This window comes from Lissotriton helveticus, chromosome 1_1 (genome assembly GCF_964261635.1).
Source record: "Lissotriton helveticus chromosome 1_1, aLisHel1.1, whole genome shotgun sequence".
In the NCBI taxonomy this organism is placed as follows: Eukaryota; Metazoa; Chordata; class Amphibia; order Caudata; family Salamandridae; genus Lissotriton; species Lissotriton helveticus.
Window position 1 is genome coordinate 1,899,478,591 of NC_136057.1, and position 12,529 is coordinate 1,899,491,119.

The window sequence follows — 12,529 nt, forward strand, 5'->3', positions numbered from 1 at the left end:
TTTTAAAAGAGTTCTCAAATACTGCAACAAAGTGTATTGAAGAGTCAACGATGTACTCCTCAACATACACATTTTCATTATTTGGGGATTTTATGAAGGCCTGCATGTCTTTTTAGGGCCACTTCAGGGAGCACACAGTCTTGGAGGAAAAGCCTGCTTTTATAAACTAGAGCTGGTTTTGTTTGATAGGTGCGGTAGAATCTAGTATTTGGTCGTTCACTAGTGACTCACTTAATATGAAAGCTTAGTGTTAGGCAAGGGTAAAGAAAATTCAGATTCAGCTCCATATAGAGTGAAATGCAGTAGAATAATACACTTTCAATCTTCTTAAAACAATCTCTCATAGTTTTGATCTTCTTACCCAGGCAGGCGCACAAGAACGTGCAAGCCCTAGTCATTCAAGGCCTTAAAACGGCCAGAAGACTTTCTCTCTGATCCTCATAAATTGCTACCTGAACCCCTGCACAACTTCAAAAGCATGCGCCATTGGGACCCTATGTTTGACCATCAAGACAATCATTGAATCTCATCCCACACATGAAATCGTGTAGGTAGGCGACTTCAACACCTAATTCCAGGGCTATCGTCATAATGTGAGACAGAGGAATAGCAACCACGATCAATTCAACAATCTACTTAACATATTTGGTCTAAAATCGGCAGACCGGCTCTGACGGATGCCCGCCCCATGTTCAAGAAAATCTCTACAATCGATTACATCTTCGTGTCCAGCGGTTTAATTAATCATCTTCAGAGCTTCAACATCGGAAATCGCACAGAAAGCGATCGCAATCCACTGGTAATAAATCTGAATTTAAACCAACAGATAGCTGATACAGTCCAGGAGCTAGGCTACCCCATAGAAAATGAACCATTGAACGTGGTAAAGCAAATCAAATGGTAATCTTACCACTCGCCCCCGGTGGCTAAATGGCTTGACGACATGAATTCTCGTCTACAGGATCATGCAGGGAATCTCCTCCTAATAAACTGGGACCTGATGACCAGAGGGTTGGGAGCATTTCACTAGGGCCACAGGGGACTTTCAAAGCGATTCCGACAACTCCCAAGATACATAAACAAACCTTAGTCGGATCGGAGCCTCAACCTCAAGCGGAAGAACTTGAGGAAGAAAATCCGCCATCTCAAACTCAAACCAACACATGGAAATTTACTGGCAGTTAAGGCAGCAAGGAATGCCCACAAAAAAAACGATCTGGGCCCTGAAACATGCTCAGTAAGAAGAGTAATGGAAAATGATCTTCTTAATGCACAAAGAAGTTTTCCTAGCTCGATTCTGGCAGTATGTGAACACCCTAAAATCTTTTGGACCCGACCCCCAAGATCAAACTCGGTCCGGGCACCAGTGTGGGAGAACCACATGAGAACCCAGTTCCTGGCACAGAATCTCACAGCTATCACAATCACAGTCTCATAGAACGGAGAAGAACACCAAACCCTGATTCAACCGAAGGAAATTGTAAAACTAATAAAAACTATGAAGTCCAGCGGGGCACCGGGCCCAAATGGACTCCCTGAGGGGATTTTCCAATCTGCTCCAGAGGGCTGGGCAGTGCTACTTACCCCACTATTCAACATGGCATACACCCTTGGTAAAACACCTGAAGATTGGAGGGGCTCAATACTATGCCCGAATCACAAAAAAGGAGACCGTTTAAATCCAAGCAATTGTCGTTTAGTAGCTCTGTTAGATCTGAAAGCTAAAGCACATGCACGTATCCTTCTGGAAAAACTGGGAAATTGGGCGGAAGGAAATGAGTTGCTTCCTTTCTTTCAAACAGGCTTCCAAGGTAGAGCCGCTACAACCAACAACATAATTGCTGTATCTGCCCTCTGTCACCAAGCCATCCAGCTGGATCAACCTCCACTCTATTGCTGCTTTGTCGACCTAACAGCAGCCTTTGAAAAGGTCGAAAGACAACTGCTGTGGAAGAAACTAGAAAATTGGGGTATTTCACCTTCACATCTAACAGCCATAGCGTCTCTCTACTCGGAAACCTGGGTACAGGTCAAAAGAAGCCCCACATCTCTCTCTGCTAAAATCTGTACTACCGGAGGTCTGAAACAAGGTTGTGTGCTTGCTCCCCTCCTTTTCAATATGTATACGGCAGACTTGGGAAAAGCTTTCGTCAACAGCTGCCTGCCCCCCGCTCCCCACCCCACCCCACCCCCCTCCAAGACTAGGCAATCGATCTCTATATTTCCTTCAGTACGCAGATGACGCACAAGTTACTTACCTTCGGTAACAATATATTTGTAAGAAACAGTAGTTAGTGTTAGATTCCTTACCGTAGAATATCCCCAGGCGTCAGACTGGATCCGGAAAGTTTTGCGCGTCGGTAAGCGTCGTCTGTGGCTCCGCGTCAGTCGTCGTGATCGCTGGGATGACGTTGTCAGAGTACTTAGACGCTGCCCTCACGCGCTGACGGCAGTTCTTGTACATAGCTTTCCGCACCAGGAACGCAGAGCCATGCCAGAGACCGACACTGGTGCCATGAAACTAGGGCCCCGAAAGGGATGTCCTTAACCCTAGATATCGGTTCGCAGAACAGGGAGGATGGGTCGGGCGGTAAGGAATCTAACACTAACTAATGTTTCTTAAAGATATATCGTTAAAGAAGGAAAGTAACTTGTGCATCTGAAAGAAACAGTTTAGTGTTAGATTCCTTACCTTAGAATAGATACCCCAGCAACACCAACCCCGGTGGTGGGTCTGCGAACCAAGATCACACCAGAAAGTGCTGGAGAACGGAATGGCAGAAAAAGCCATCTCTCCGTACTTGGCTGTCCAGGCAGTAGTGTCTAGCAAACGTGTGCAGCGAGGCCCACGTAACTGCCTGACCGATGTCCTGCAAGGGCACTCCCCGACCCAGGGCAGTAGTAGCCCGAGTGGAGCGGGCCCTCAGCCCAACAGGAGGCTCCTTTCTAGCCAAGAAGTACCAGACCTTGATGCACAACACGACCCACCGAGAGATGGTTCATTTGTGCACCGCCCGTCCCTTCTTCGCGCCCACGTAACCAACAAAGAGCTGGTCGTCCACCCGGAACTGGCGTGTGCGATCTAGGTAGAAGGAGAGCGCGCGTTTTGGGTCCAGACGGTGGAGCCTCTCTTCCTCCTTCGAAGGATGTGGAGGCGGAAAGAAGGTGGGCAAGGTGATGGACTGCCCGATGTGAAAGGCTGTGACTACCTTGGGCACGAAAGAAGGACGAGTCCTCAAAACAACTTTGTCCGGATGGACAGAGAGGAAAAGAGGTTTAGAAGATAGAGCCTGGAGCTCACTCACTCTCTTGGCAGAGGTGATGGCAACCAGGAATGCAGTTTTAAGAGTCAGAAGACGAAGAGGACAGTTATGAAGTGGCTCAAAGGGAGCGCACATCAGATATGTCAGAACAAGATTCAAGTCCCACTGAGGCATCACAAAGGGAACAGGAGAAAACATGTGCATGATGCCTTTCAGGAATCTATTTACAACAGGGGACTTGAAAAGAAAAGGCTGATCAGGAAGCCTTAAAAAGGCTGAAATGGCCGAGAGGTACCCCTTGAGAGTGCCCAGAGTAGAGCCCTGTTGGGCAATAGACAGAATGAAGAGGAGACATCTGAAAGGGGGGCAGAGGGTGGATCCACAGCCTTTGCTGTGCACCATGCCACAAATTTATTCCACCTGCAGGCGTATACCGTCTTTGTGGAGGGACGCCTGGCTGCCAGAATCACATCACAGACTTCAGGAGGCAAGTCAAATGGCCTCAACTGCAGCCGCTCAATCTCCACGCATGTAGGTGGAGACTGGACAGGTTCGGGTGGAGGACCGTCCCCTGCTGCTGCGACAGAAGGTTTTCCTGAAGAGGCAGACGAATCGGGGGATCGACTGACATGCTGAGTAGCTCGGGATACCAGTATCTTCGTGCCCAGTCCGGAGCCACAAGGATGACTTGGGCACGGTCTCGCCGGATCTTCTTCAGCACTCTGAGCAGATGTGGTATAGGCGGAAAGGCGTACAACAGACCGCAGTTCCACTCGCGATGAAAAGCGTCGCCGAGAGAGTGCCGCCTTGGAAATTCCGTGGTACAAAAGGGGGTTGGTGATGGACGGAGCATCTGAATCAATCAAACACTCACACCCAGTCAAAAGATCTGGGTTTAATCCATCACCGTTCTTTAGCCCACTCTGCCACCCCAGTTCAGACATGGCTATATGCAAATCAGTCTGACCCTGTGCCTCATGGGAACAGTCCAGCCCGAACTGCCAAGCCATGTCTTCCCTGGACCGGAAACAAGCTTCCGAGGACCGGTTTCTGGCATTCCAGCCGTCTTCAGCCCGGCTTGCTTGAATCCAGTGGCAAAGTGAGCAAGGGACTCACGTCAGAGCAGAAGTGATGACATTGCGCGTTCTCTTCGGTGGCGAATAGATCTAACCAAGGCTCTCCCCATCGCTGAAAGAGACCTTGCGCCACATCCGAGTTCAGATGCCATTCGTGATCCATCATGTAGCAGCGGCTGAGTTCGTCCGCCCTGGCGTTCAGAGAACCTGCCAGGTGTTGAACCACCAGGGTGACGCCCTGGTGTTCCAGCCATGTCCAGAGGCTCAGAGTCTCCTGACAAAGGGTCCACGACTCCACCCTGCCCTGTTTGTTGCAGTACCACATGGCGGTGGTGTTATCTGTGAACACCTGCACTACACTTCCCCTGACAGCGGGAAGGAATGCCTTCAGTGCAAGACGGATGACCCGCAGCTCCAGAAGGTTGTTATGGAGCCAGGACTTCGCCGGAGACCAGAGCCTCTGATCTCCCTCTCTCCCATGTGATCCACCAATCCCAGGAGAGACGCATCTGTCACCACTACGTGCTCTGGTTGGGGAAGGGAGAGAGATCTGCCGCTGACCCAATTGCGGTTTGTGAGCCACCACTGCAACTGTTTTGCAGTGCCCTCCGAGATCAGGACGTGGTTGAACAGGTTGCCCTGATGCTGGACCCACTGACACATCAGGTCCCACTGCAGTAGGATGCAGGAGGCCGTCAGTCCCAGAAGCCGCAGCGTCAACCTGACTGAAACCCGGAATTAAGGCTGAAAGATCGGAATCAGAGCCTAAATATTCCGAATCCGCTGCTCGGGAGGAACCCAAAACTGCGCAGAGTCCAGAACCGCTCCGATGAAGAGGAGCCTCTGAGAGGGGCACAGGTGCGACTTCGGCACGTTGATGGAGAACCCCAGCTGGTGCAGGAGGTCGGCCGTAGTCTGGAGGTGGGAGACGACTGTTTTGGGCGAGCCTGCCTTCAACAACCAATAGTCAAGATAGGGGAAGACTGAAACCCCTAATCTGCGCAGATGAGCTGCAACTACCGCCATCACTTTCGTGAACACCCGTGGGGCGCTGGTAAGGCCGAAGGGGAGCACGGTAAACTGAAAATGCTCGTGGCCTACCGTGAACCGCAGGTAACGCCGGTGGGCCGGCAGGACGGGGATGTGAAAATATGCGTCCTGCAAGTCCAACGCTACCATCCAGTCTTCTGGGACCACATCCTACTTCTGGCCCAGGAACGCGCTCGATGGCCCCCTTGGCCAAGAGGGCCGTAAATTGCTCCTGCAGATGTTGCAAGTGATTCCCCGACATGCGGTGGTACTGCGGTGGCATGGCTGGAGGGGTCGCCTCGAAGGGGAGGGAGTAGCCCCTTCGGACGATTTGCAGCACCCACCTGTCCGGTATGATGTTACGCCAGTGGGGGAGGTGATGGCGGACCCTGCCCCCTACTGGCGAGGAATGGGCCTGAAATGCCAGACTAGGAAGGCTTAGAGGCAGATGCTGCAGGGGCGGGTGTGGACTGACCCTGCCGGTGTCCCCCGGTACCGCCAAGGCGGTAGCCACTCCCGCGATCGCAGTGAGCCTGAGTCTGCAGCTGGCTGCACGTGTGGGGGCGCCCCTTTCTTGGCCACGAAAGGAGCGAGAGGCAGAAGTTTGCTGCGTTGGCCTAGGCCCAAGGACTTGTCCGTAGCCCTGGAGTCATTGAAAAGCTTCAGCGCACTGTCCGCCTTGTCGCCAAAGAGGCGAAGGCCGTCAAAGGGCATGTCCATGAGTGTTGCCTGGACATCCCCTGAAAAGTTGGCGGACCTCAGCCAGGCGTGGCGGCGAACCACCACCGTTGTTGCAATCGCCCTACCCAGCGAGTCCGTGGTATCGAGTCCACACTGAATGGAGTAGCGTGCTGCGTCCCGCCCTTCTGCTAGGGCTTGGGTAAGCTTTGCCCGGGCCTCCTGCGGGCACTGCGGCAGCACTTCGCAACCGTATCCCACAGAGAGTGGGTGTAACGGCCCAAAAGGCAGGCGGTGTTGACAGGCCGCAGCCAGCCCTAAACGGAGGGAGGAGAACAGTTTCTTGCCAAACTGATCGTACCTTTTGGATTACCGATCCGGGGGAGCGGTCGAGAAAGCGGTCTGGGAGGTAGAGGCCTGGATCACCAGGCTCTCGGGGGTGGGGTGAACGGACAGGAAGCTGGGGTCACCCGGAGCCGGGTGGTCGCGTCGGGCCACATTCCGATCTAAAGGGAGGCCTGTAGAAGGCTTGGACCAGGTGCCCAGCAGAACGCCGGCGAGGGCTTCGTTAAACGGCAGGAGAGGCTCCAAGGGGCATGCCTGCGGTTTGAGCACCTTAGTGAGGAGGTTAGTCCTCACGGCCGCGACAATGAGCTCAAGAGCCAAGGCCTTGGCTGCCCTAGTCAACACCACTCTGTAAGCAGCCCCCTCCTCCGTAGCCACTGTAGGAGGGGAGACGAATCCAGTGTCGGGCGAAGTGTCCAGACCACTGGCCTCCCCCAGCTCGTCTGCCCAGTCCTGGCTCAACTGGCACTGCAGTGCCAGAGGGTCCTCAGACCCCTTCCAGTCCTCCTCATCATCCATCTCCTGATAGTCAGGGAAAAATGATGGAGCCGGGTCGTCGGTGAAGGGCTCACCGATCGGTGTCGAAGACGGCGCCGGTCCGACGCCTGATCCGGACCGGGGCTGGAACCGGGGACGACGACGCCCGGGGATGGCGTCCGGGGCATCACCCTTGGTGACGGCACCAGCGGAGAGGTCTTAAGGTCGACTGGCGATGCCATGGATCCAGGCCTTGATCCTGCGGAGCCCTGCAGCATTGGGACGGGAGTCGTCAAAGGCGCCGGGGCAGAAGCACCCAGCGGCACCAGGGCCGGAGCCGCCGGCCCACTAGGGCTCCCAGAAAGACCCGGGGGGGCCCGAAGGCACCTCAGCAGGGTCCGACAGAGGGAAGCGGGCCCTCATGACCGTGAGGAACGCACTGATCTCCTCCGGAGTCGTGTGCAGCCCAGGGACCAGCGGGTATGGAGCTGGACGCGGCGCTTGCGGCTCCGGCGGAGCCGAGTGGGCAGTGTCGCCCGAACCCCCGGCCGCATCGAGCGAGCGTCGGGGGGAGTCGGAAGAGCGATGACGTCTCTTCGACTTCTTTTTCGAATGCCTCGACTTACCTAAGGACTTCGAGCCCGACGAGTGGTGGTGATTCATCGAGCAGTGATGACTGTGGCCCCGCGACCGGTCCCTTGATCGCCTCCTAGACCGGGACCTCGAGCGGCGCGGGGCTGACTGATGGAGCTTGAGCCGCCTACCGGACCGCTCCCGCCTAGCCTTCGAAGTCAAGGCCCGGCAGTCGGGGCACGAATTGTCATCATTGTCGGCCCGACATCAATCGGTGACAGTCGTCGCAGGGCTTAAAGCCAGGCATCCCTATCGGCACCGCAAGTCGAAGGTCGACTCGAGAAGTGATCCAAAACAGATCAAAAACGTAGTAAAAAAATGACTAGGACTACTGCTGTTCCCGGATCTGCGCTTGCTAGTGCGGAAAAAAGAAGAACTGACGTCAGCACGAGAGGGCGGCGTCTAAGTATTCCGACATCATCCGGGCGATCACGATGCCGACGACGGACGCGGAGCCGCAGACGATGCCTATCAACGCGCAGGGGTACTGCTACGCAAAACTTTCCGGATCCAGTCTGACGCCTGGGGATATTCTAAGGTAAGGAATCTAACAATAACCTGTTTCTTTCAGATATAGTCATCATGGATCACACCAAAGTGGGCCTCCAACAAGCTCTGATCAGTTTACATGAATACAGTACATCTAATTATCTTACCATCAACTCAGATAAGACCAAGAAATAAATTCAGTGCAGAAATAGAAGTACTTGGGGGTTTGGTTCACAGAAACAGCAAGACCCACTATCATACAAAATTGAATAACATGTTAAAAAGTCCGTCAGCAGTGGGCATCAGAAAGGTCACTCAAGCTTCTCTTCTCCCAACATTTTCATATGGGCATCAACGGTTTCTTGGCGCTTTTTCGGAAATCCTAGGGCGTGCTCAATGTGTGGCATATAAAAAAATCTTTCAACTCAACCAAAACACCTTTCAGGGCGAGACTTAGGTTGGAGCTCGGGCTGATCAAACAATCATTAACCCTTGAGGCCGACATTTTAAAAAATTATATTTGAATCCTAAAATCTCTGAGGGAATCCCTAAAAAGCATCCTAAGAAACACATTCGAAAAAAATTGGCTCACTATGGAATAAGCAGCTTACAAGAGCCATGGCCTCCATTGAAATAAACAAACCAGCATTCGCTAGCCCTTGCATTTCATATGCCACCTGGAAATCGCGTATCAATAAACAAGTCCAACAAGTCATGTACCAGCAAGACCAGGCCTCATTAAAATACAATATCTTTCCTGACCCCGCTGTATGACTCATATTTATTAAACAAACCTCAGCCCTACTTTACCGCCCGCTTCACCCTATAACCAGAACAGAGATTATGTACATGCGATTGCTGGCACTTCCAATTACGGACTTCAGCCGGGCCTGTGCAAACCAAAACACAGAAGGAGCATGTCAACTGTGTGACTACAAACGTGATACATGGCTACACCTCCTGTGCTGTTGCCCGATCTTAGCAACTGAAAGGAGGATACTTCTCAGAGAACTATGCCTGAGAGAAAAAGTAACCATCTGCCATGAGGCCTCTGCAGTATGTTTCTCACAAAAAGTACCACACATCCTGGCCCGCTGTGGAAAATTTGTACAATCTATTAGGGGTGCCATGCACCACGGAACTGCCACCCGTCCCAGCCCTCGTAAGGTCCAAACGCTGATAATGGACTATTTTAACTCCTTAACCGTGGCGCGAATTCCGCCGCGGTGTGGTTGTTTTATTGAGTGGGCAGGGCCGCGTCGGCCAACTGATGTGTGCAGCACTACCGAGGAAGTGATCTCGACCGCCGTTGGCCGACGCGTGCACGCAACGGGTTAAACACAGGACCTCGAAAGAACACTCTCCAACACTGTTGCAAAGCACAAGCACTCTACAAAAGAAAGAGTATCGGCATGTAGAATAGTAACAAACGTAGTCCTGGAGATCTGAGGAGCCAGACGGTTGTTACTTTCATAGGGGACCAGACAAAGACTAACGGCCAACCGCAAATATGTGAAGAAGCCCAGAGTCAAATGTTAGGACTTAACTATCGCACCTTACCAGAGTTTTTAACCTTTAAGAACTGTGATGCCTTTTACTTTTAATGCTCTTATTGTAAAACAATGGTTTTATTTCACTTATACAAATAAATTCAAATTCATAGGGGTTATCATTCCATTTGTGGTGGTTGTTAGGGTGTTTCCAGATCCTGAGCATAAATAAAGACTTTCAGAGTTTATGAATATGAATGAAGTTCCTATGATGAGAAAATCTCTTCACATAGCTTAAACACATGTTAGCTTTCCCAGACGGTGCATCCAATTAGCAATGTTTCAACAAACATGGAGAGTAGATCTGAAAATGTCTCTGATCCGGACCCACCCACTGTTGCTGCGTTTGTAATGGTGGAAGGAACACCCATTCTCTAAGAAGCCTGCCTTGCTCTGATGCTGCATTATTTAGTTCGGGCAAAAGACTAACCGCCTGACAACAGTAACTTTAGCCAATTTATTGCTTGACGAAAAAATCTTATGTGTACCAAATATAATTTCTAAAAGATTTTGTCTTTTCCTGCTGAACATGGATACGGTCAAGAAATCCACATTGTGCAAAATCCCTTCATGTAAAGAGGCAAGAGGGCAAGGCCAAACGAAAAGCATTTCTTCATTTCATGGAATTTAATGAAAACATCCAAAATGAAAGAAGGGACAGTTTGAAAAACAACTTTTATCCTTATGGAAGAGAAGACAAGGCTCCTCAGTAGAGAGTGTACAGAACATTATGGAAATATGGAAACTGAATATTTTCAAAAATATGCTTGTGGGATTGAATTCCATGATCTAGGTAGACTTCCAGAGAAGGCGTGCTTAAGCGTCTTTTCTTTCTTGAATGCTTTTCCAAGAGGAGATTGTCCTTGCAGGATAAGCTGTCTGCCAGAGGTGTTTCATATCAATGCGATGTGGTCTTGGGTTTCCAGAAAAAAAGCTTTCTGTGTGATGGAAGCAATTTTAAAGATCATCCTCCCTTCTATGGAGAACCATTTCAGAGAGACCAAATAGGTGAGATGTTCCCGTGGCCAGCCTAGCAGTGCATGTTGGCTGTCCTAAGAATTTGTTTTCTTTTCTTTTTTAAGCAAGGTAGGCATGACAAATGACTATACATTAGCCTATACTGGTTCCAATACAAATACAAAACATTCATACCGCAGTAGAGGTAAAGCAAAAATACATGTAGATCATACAAGCATAGGATTCTTATGGGGTATCGCAATATATTCAATCAATCTTTTATCATTTAATGCCAGACTGCATTAAATCTCAACATTGAACTAAAGCCTCTAATTTTAGCCAAGGCCTTTTCCCTCTCAAAAAGCCTCCACAAAAATAACCCACCACCCCTCAATGTTGCAGGGCCTAGGAGAAATCCAGGCCCTAGAGATGGCTAGTCTGGCAGCAACCAAAATTATAGAGTGCAGTGCACGACGTGCATAGCTAGAATCTCCCTTATATTCTAGCATGATCTCCTGTGGGGTAAAAACCAGATCTATGCAAGGCTGTTTTTACAGACCTGTATAACTCCCTGTCAGAATGTCAGAAACTGTGGGCATGTAGCAAACATATGTACAATATTTGCATGTACTCTGCATTTATGGCAATTCAACTTATTGCCCTGAAAAGATTATCAGCTGGGGTTGACAAGGAGCTCAATATCCGAGCAATAAATCTTTTCAGGGATATAATACAACATATATTGTCCTAAATCGCTGTAGCCTTAGATTAGTAGACCAGACAGTGTCTTTTAATATTGTAAATGCTTCATCTATCATAATAGGAGTGCTTTCAGTCTCCAGAATGGTGCTCCAATTTAGTGCTGGCTTTAGTCATGGGTCAGCTCTATCCTGGCAAAGATATTTATGCCACGAATTGCATGCTTCCGAGGAGGTTCATGAAGTAATGTCAATAGTTCATATGTGTCTACTGATTTAAGACCCTGTGTTCTAAAAAGAAGTCTCTAAATTGTTGATACCTACCAATTATATTTATGGGTAGTTTATGCCAGTTTTTTTTAGCTTTTTAATAACATTGTGGAACATCATAATTTAGTTTAATTATACGCTCAATCTGAGATGAAATACAGATGCCTAAATAAGTAACTTCGGGTCATGTCCCCATTACCTGGTGTAAAATTCAATAACACCTGGGTTTTATTAGGGTTCAGTTAATATCCAGAAAAAGATCCAAATATTCCAGCCTCATGCATAATGAATTCCAAGGAGTTACCCTGGTCCGTAGTGAAGATAGCTATATCATCTGCTTAGGCCTTGACTTTCGATTCATTGGGTCCCGGGAACATAGTGACTGAATGCTTTTATTGGCAAGTAAAGCCCAAGATACAGGGCAAACAATAATGGGAAGAGAGGGCATCCCTGGCGTGTACCCCAATTTATACGGAAAAGCACAAGCCAGCGTAATTCAATTTGTCCTGTGGTGCACGATAAAGAACCCTTACCCACATGAGAAATCGGCCTGTCATTCCAAATGAAGGATAGGTCAACCCTATGCCACACACTTTTTTCGCGTCTAGTAGTATAACTCCCAGATTACTACCAGATCGATTGGCATATTCGAATGCCATTATAGCGGTATTAGTATGTGCCAAAGTATCTCAGCCCGCTATGAAGCCATGCTGTTGACTGGAAACAAGTTTGGGCATCAAGGGAGCTAGGCGGTTCGCCAAGATTTTGGCGTCAGCATTGATAAGGGATATCGGGTGATAAGAGCTGCACTCTTCCGGAGGTTTTCCCTTTTTCAGGAAGAACACTATATTAGTAACATCCCAAGTTGGTGGTACAGTACCAGTATTGCCTACCTCTTGAGTGACCTTGGCAAAGAGTGGAGCCATTATATTCCTGAATATTTTGTAAATCTCGATAGGTATCGAATCTTCGCCAGCAGCCAGTGAAAACAGAGCAACCAGAACATCTTCTGGTAAGATATCTGCGCCAAGTTGGGCAACGTCCTTTGCTGGTAGAGATGGTAG

At 49.6% G+C, this 12,529-nt stretch overlaps 1 protein-coding gene across 7 annotated transcripts in view; it reads right to left on the minus strand.

Annotated features, from left to right (window-relative positions):
- The window catches only part of SWT1 (SWT1 RNA endoribonuclease homolog), a 1,000,634-nt gene that overhangs the window by 189,273 nt on the left and 798,832 nt on the right, over positions 1-12,529 (minus strand). The window lies entirely within an intron of this gene.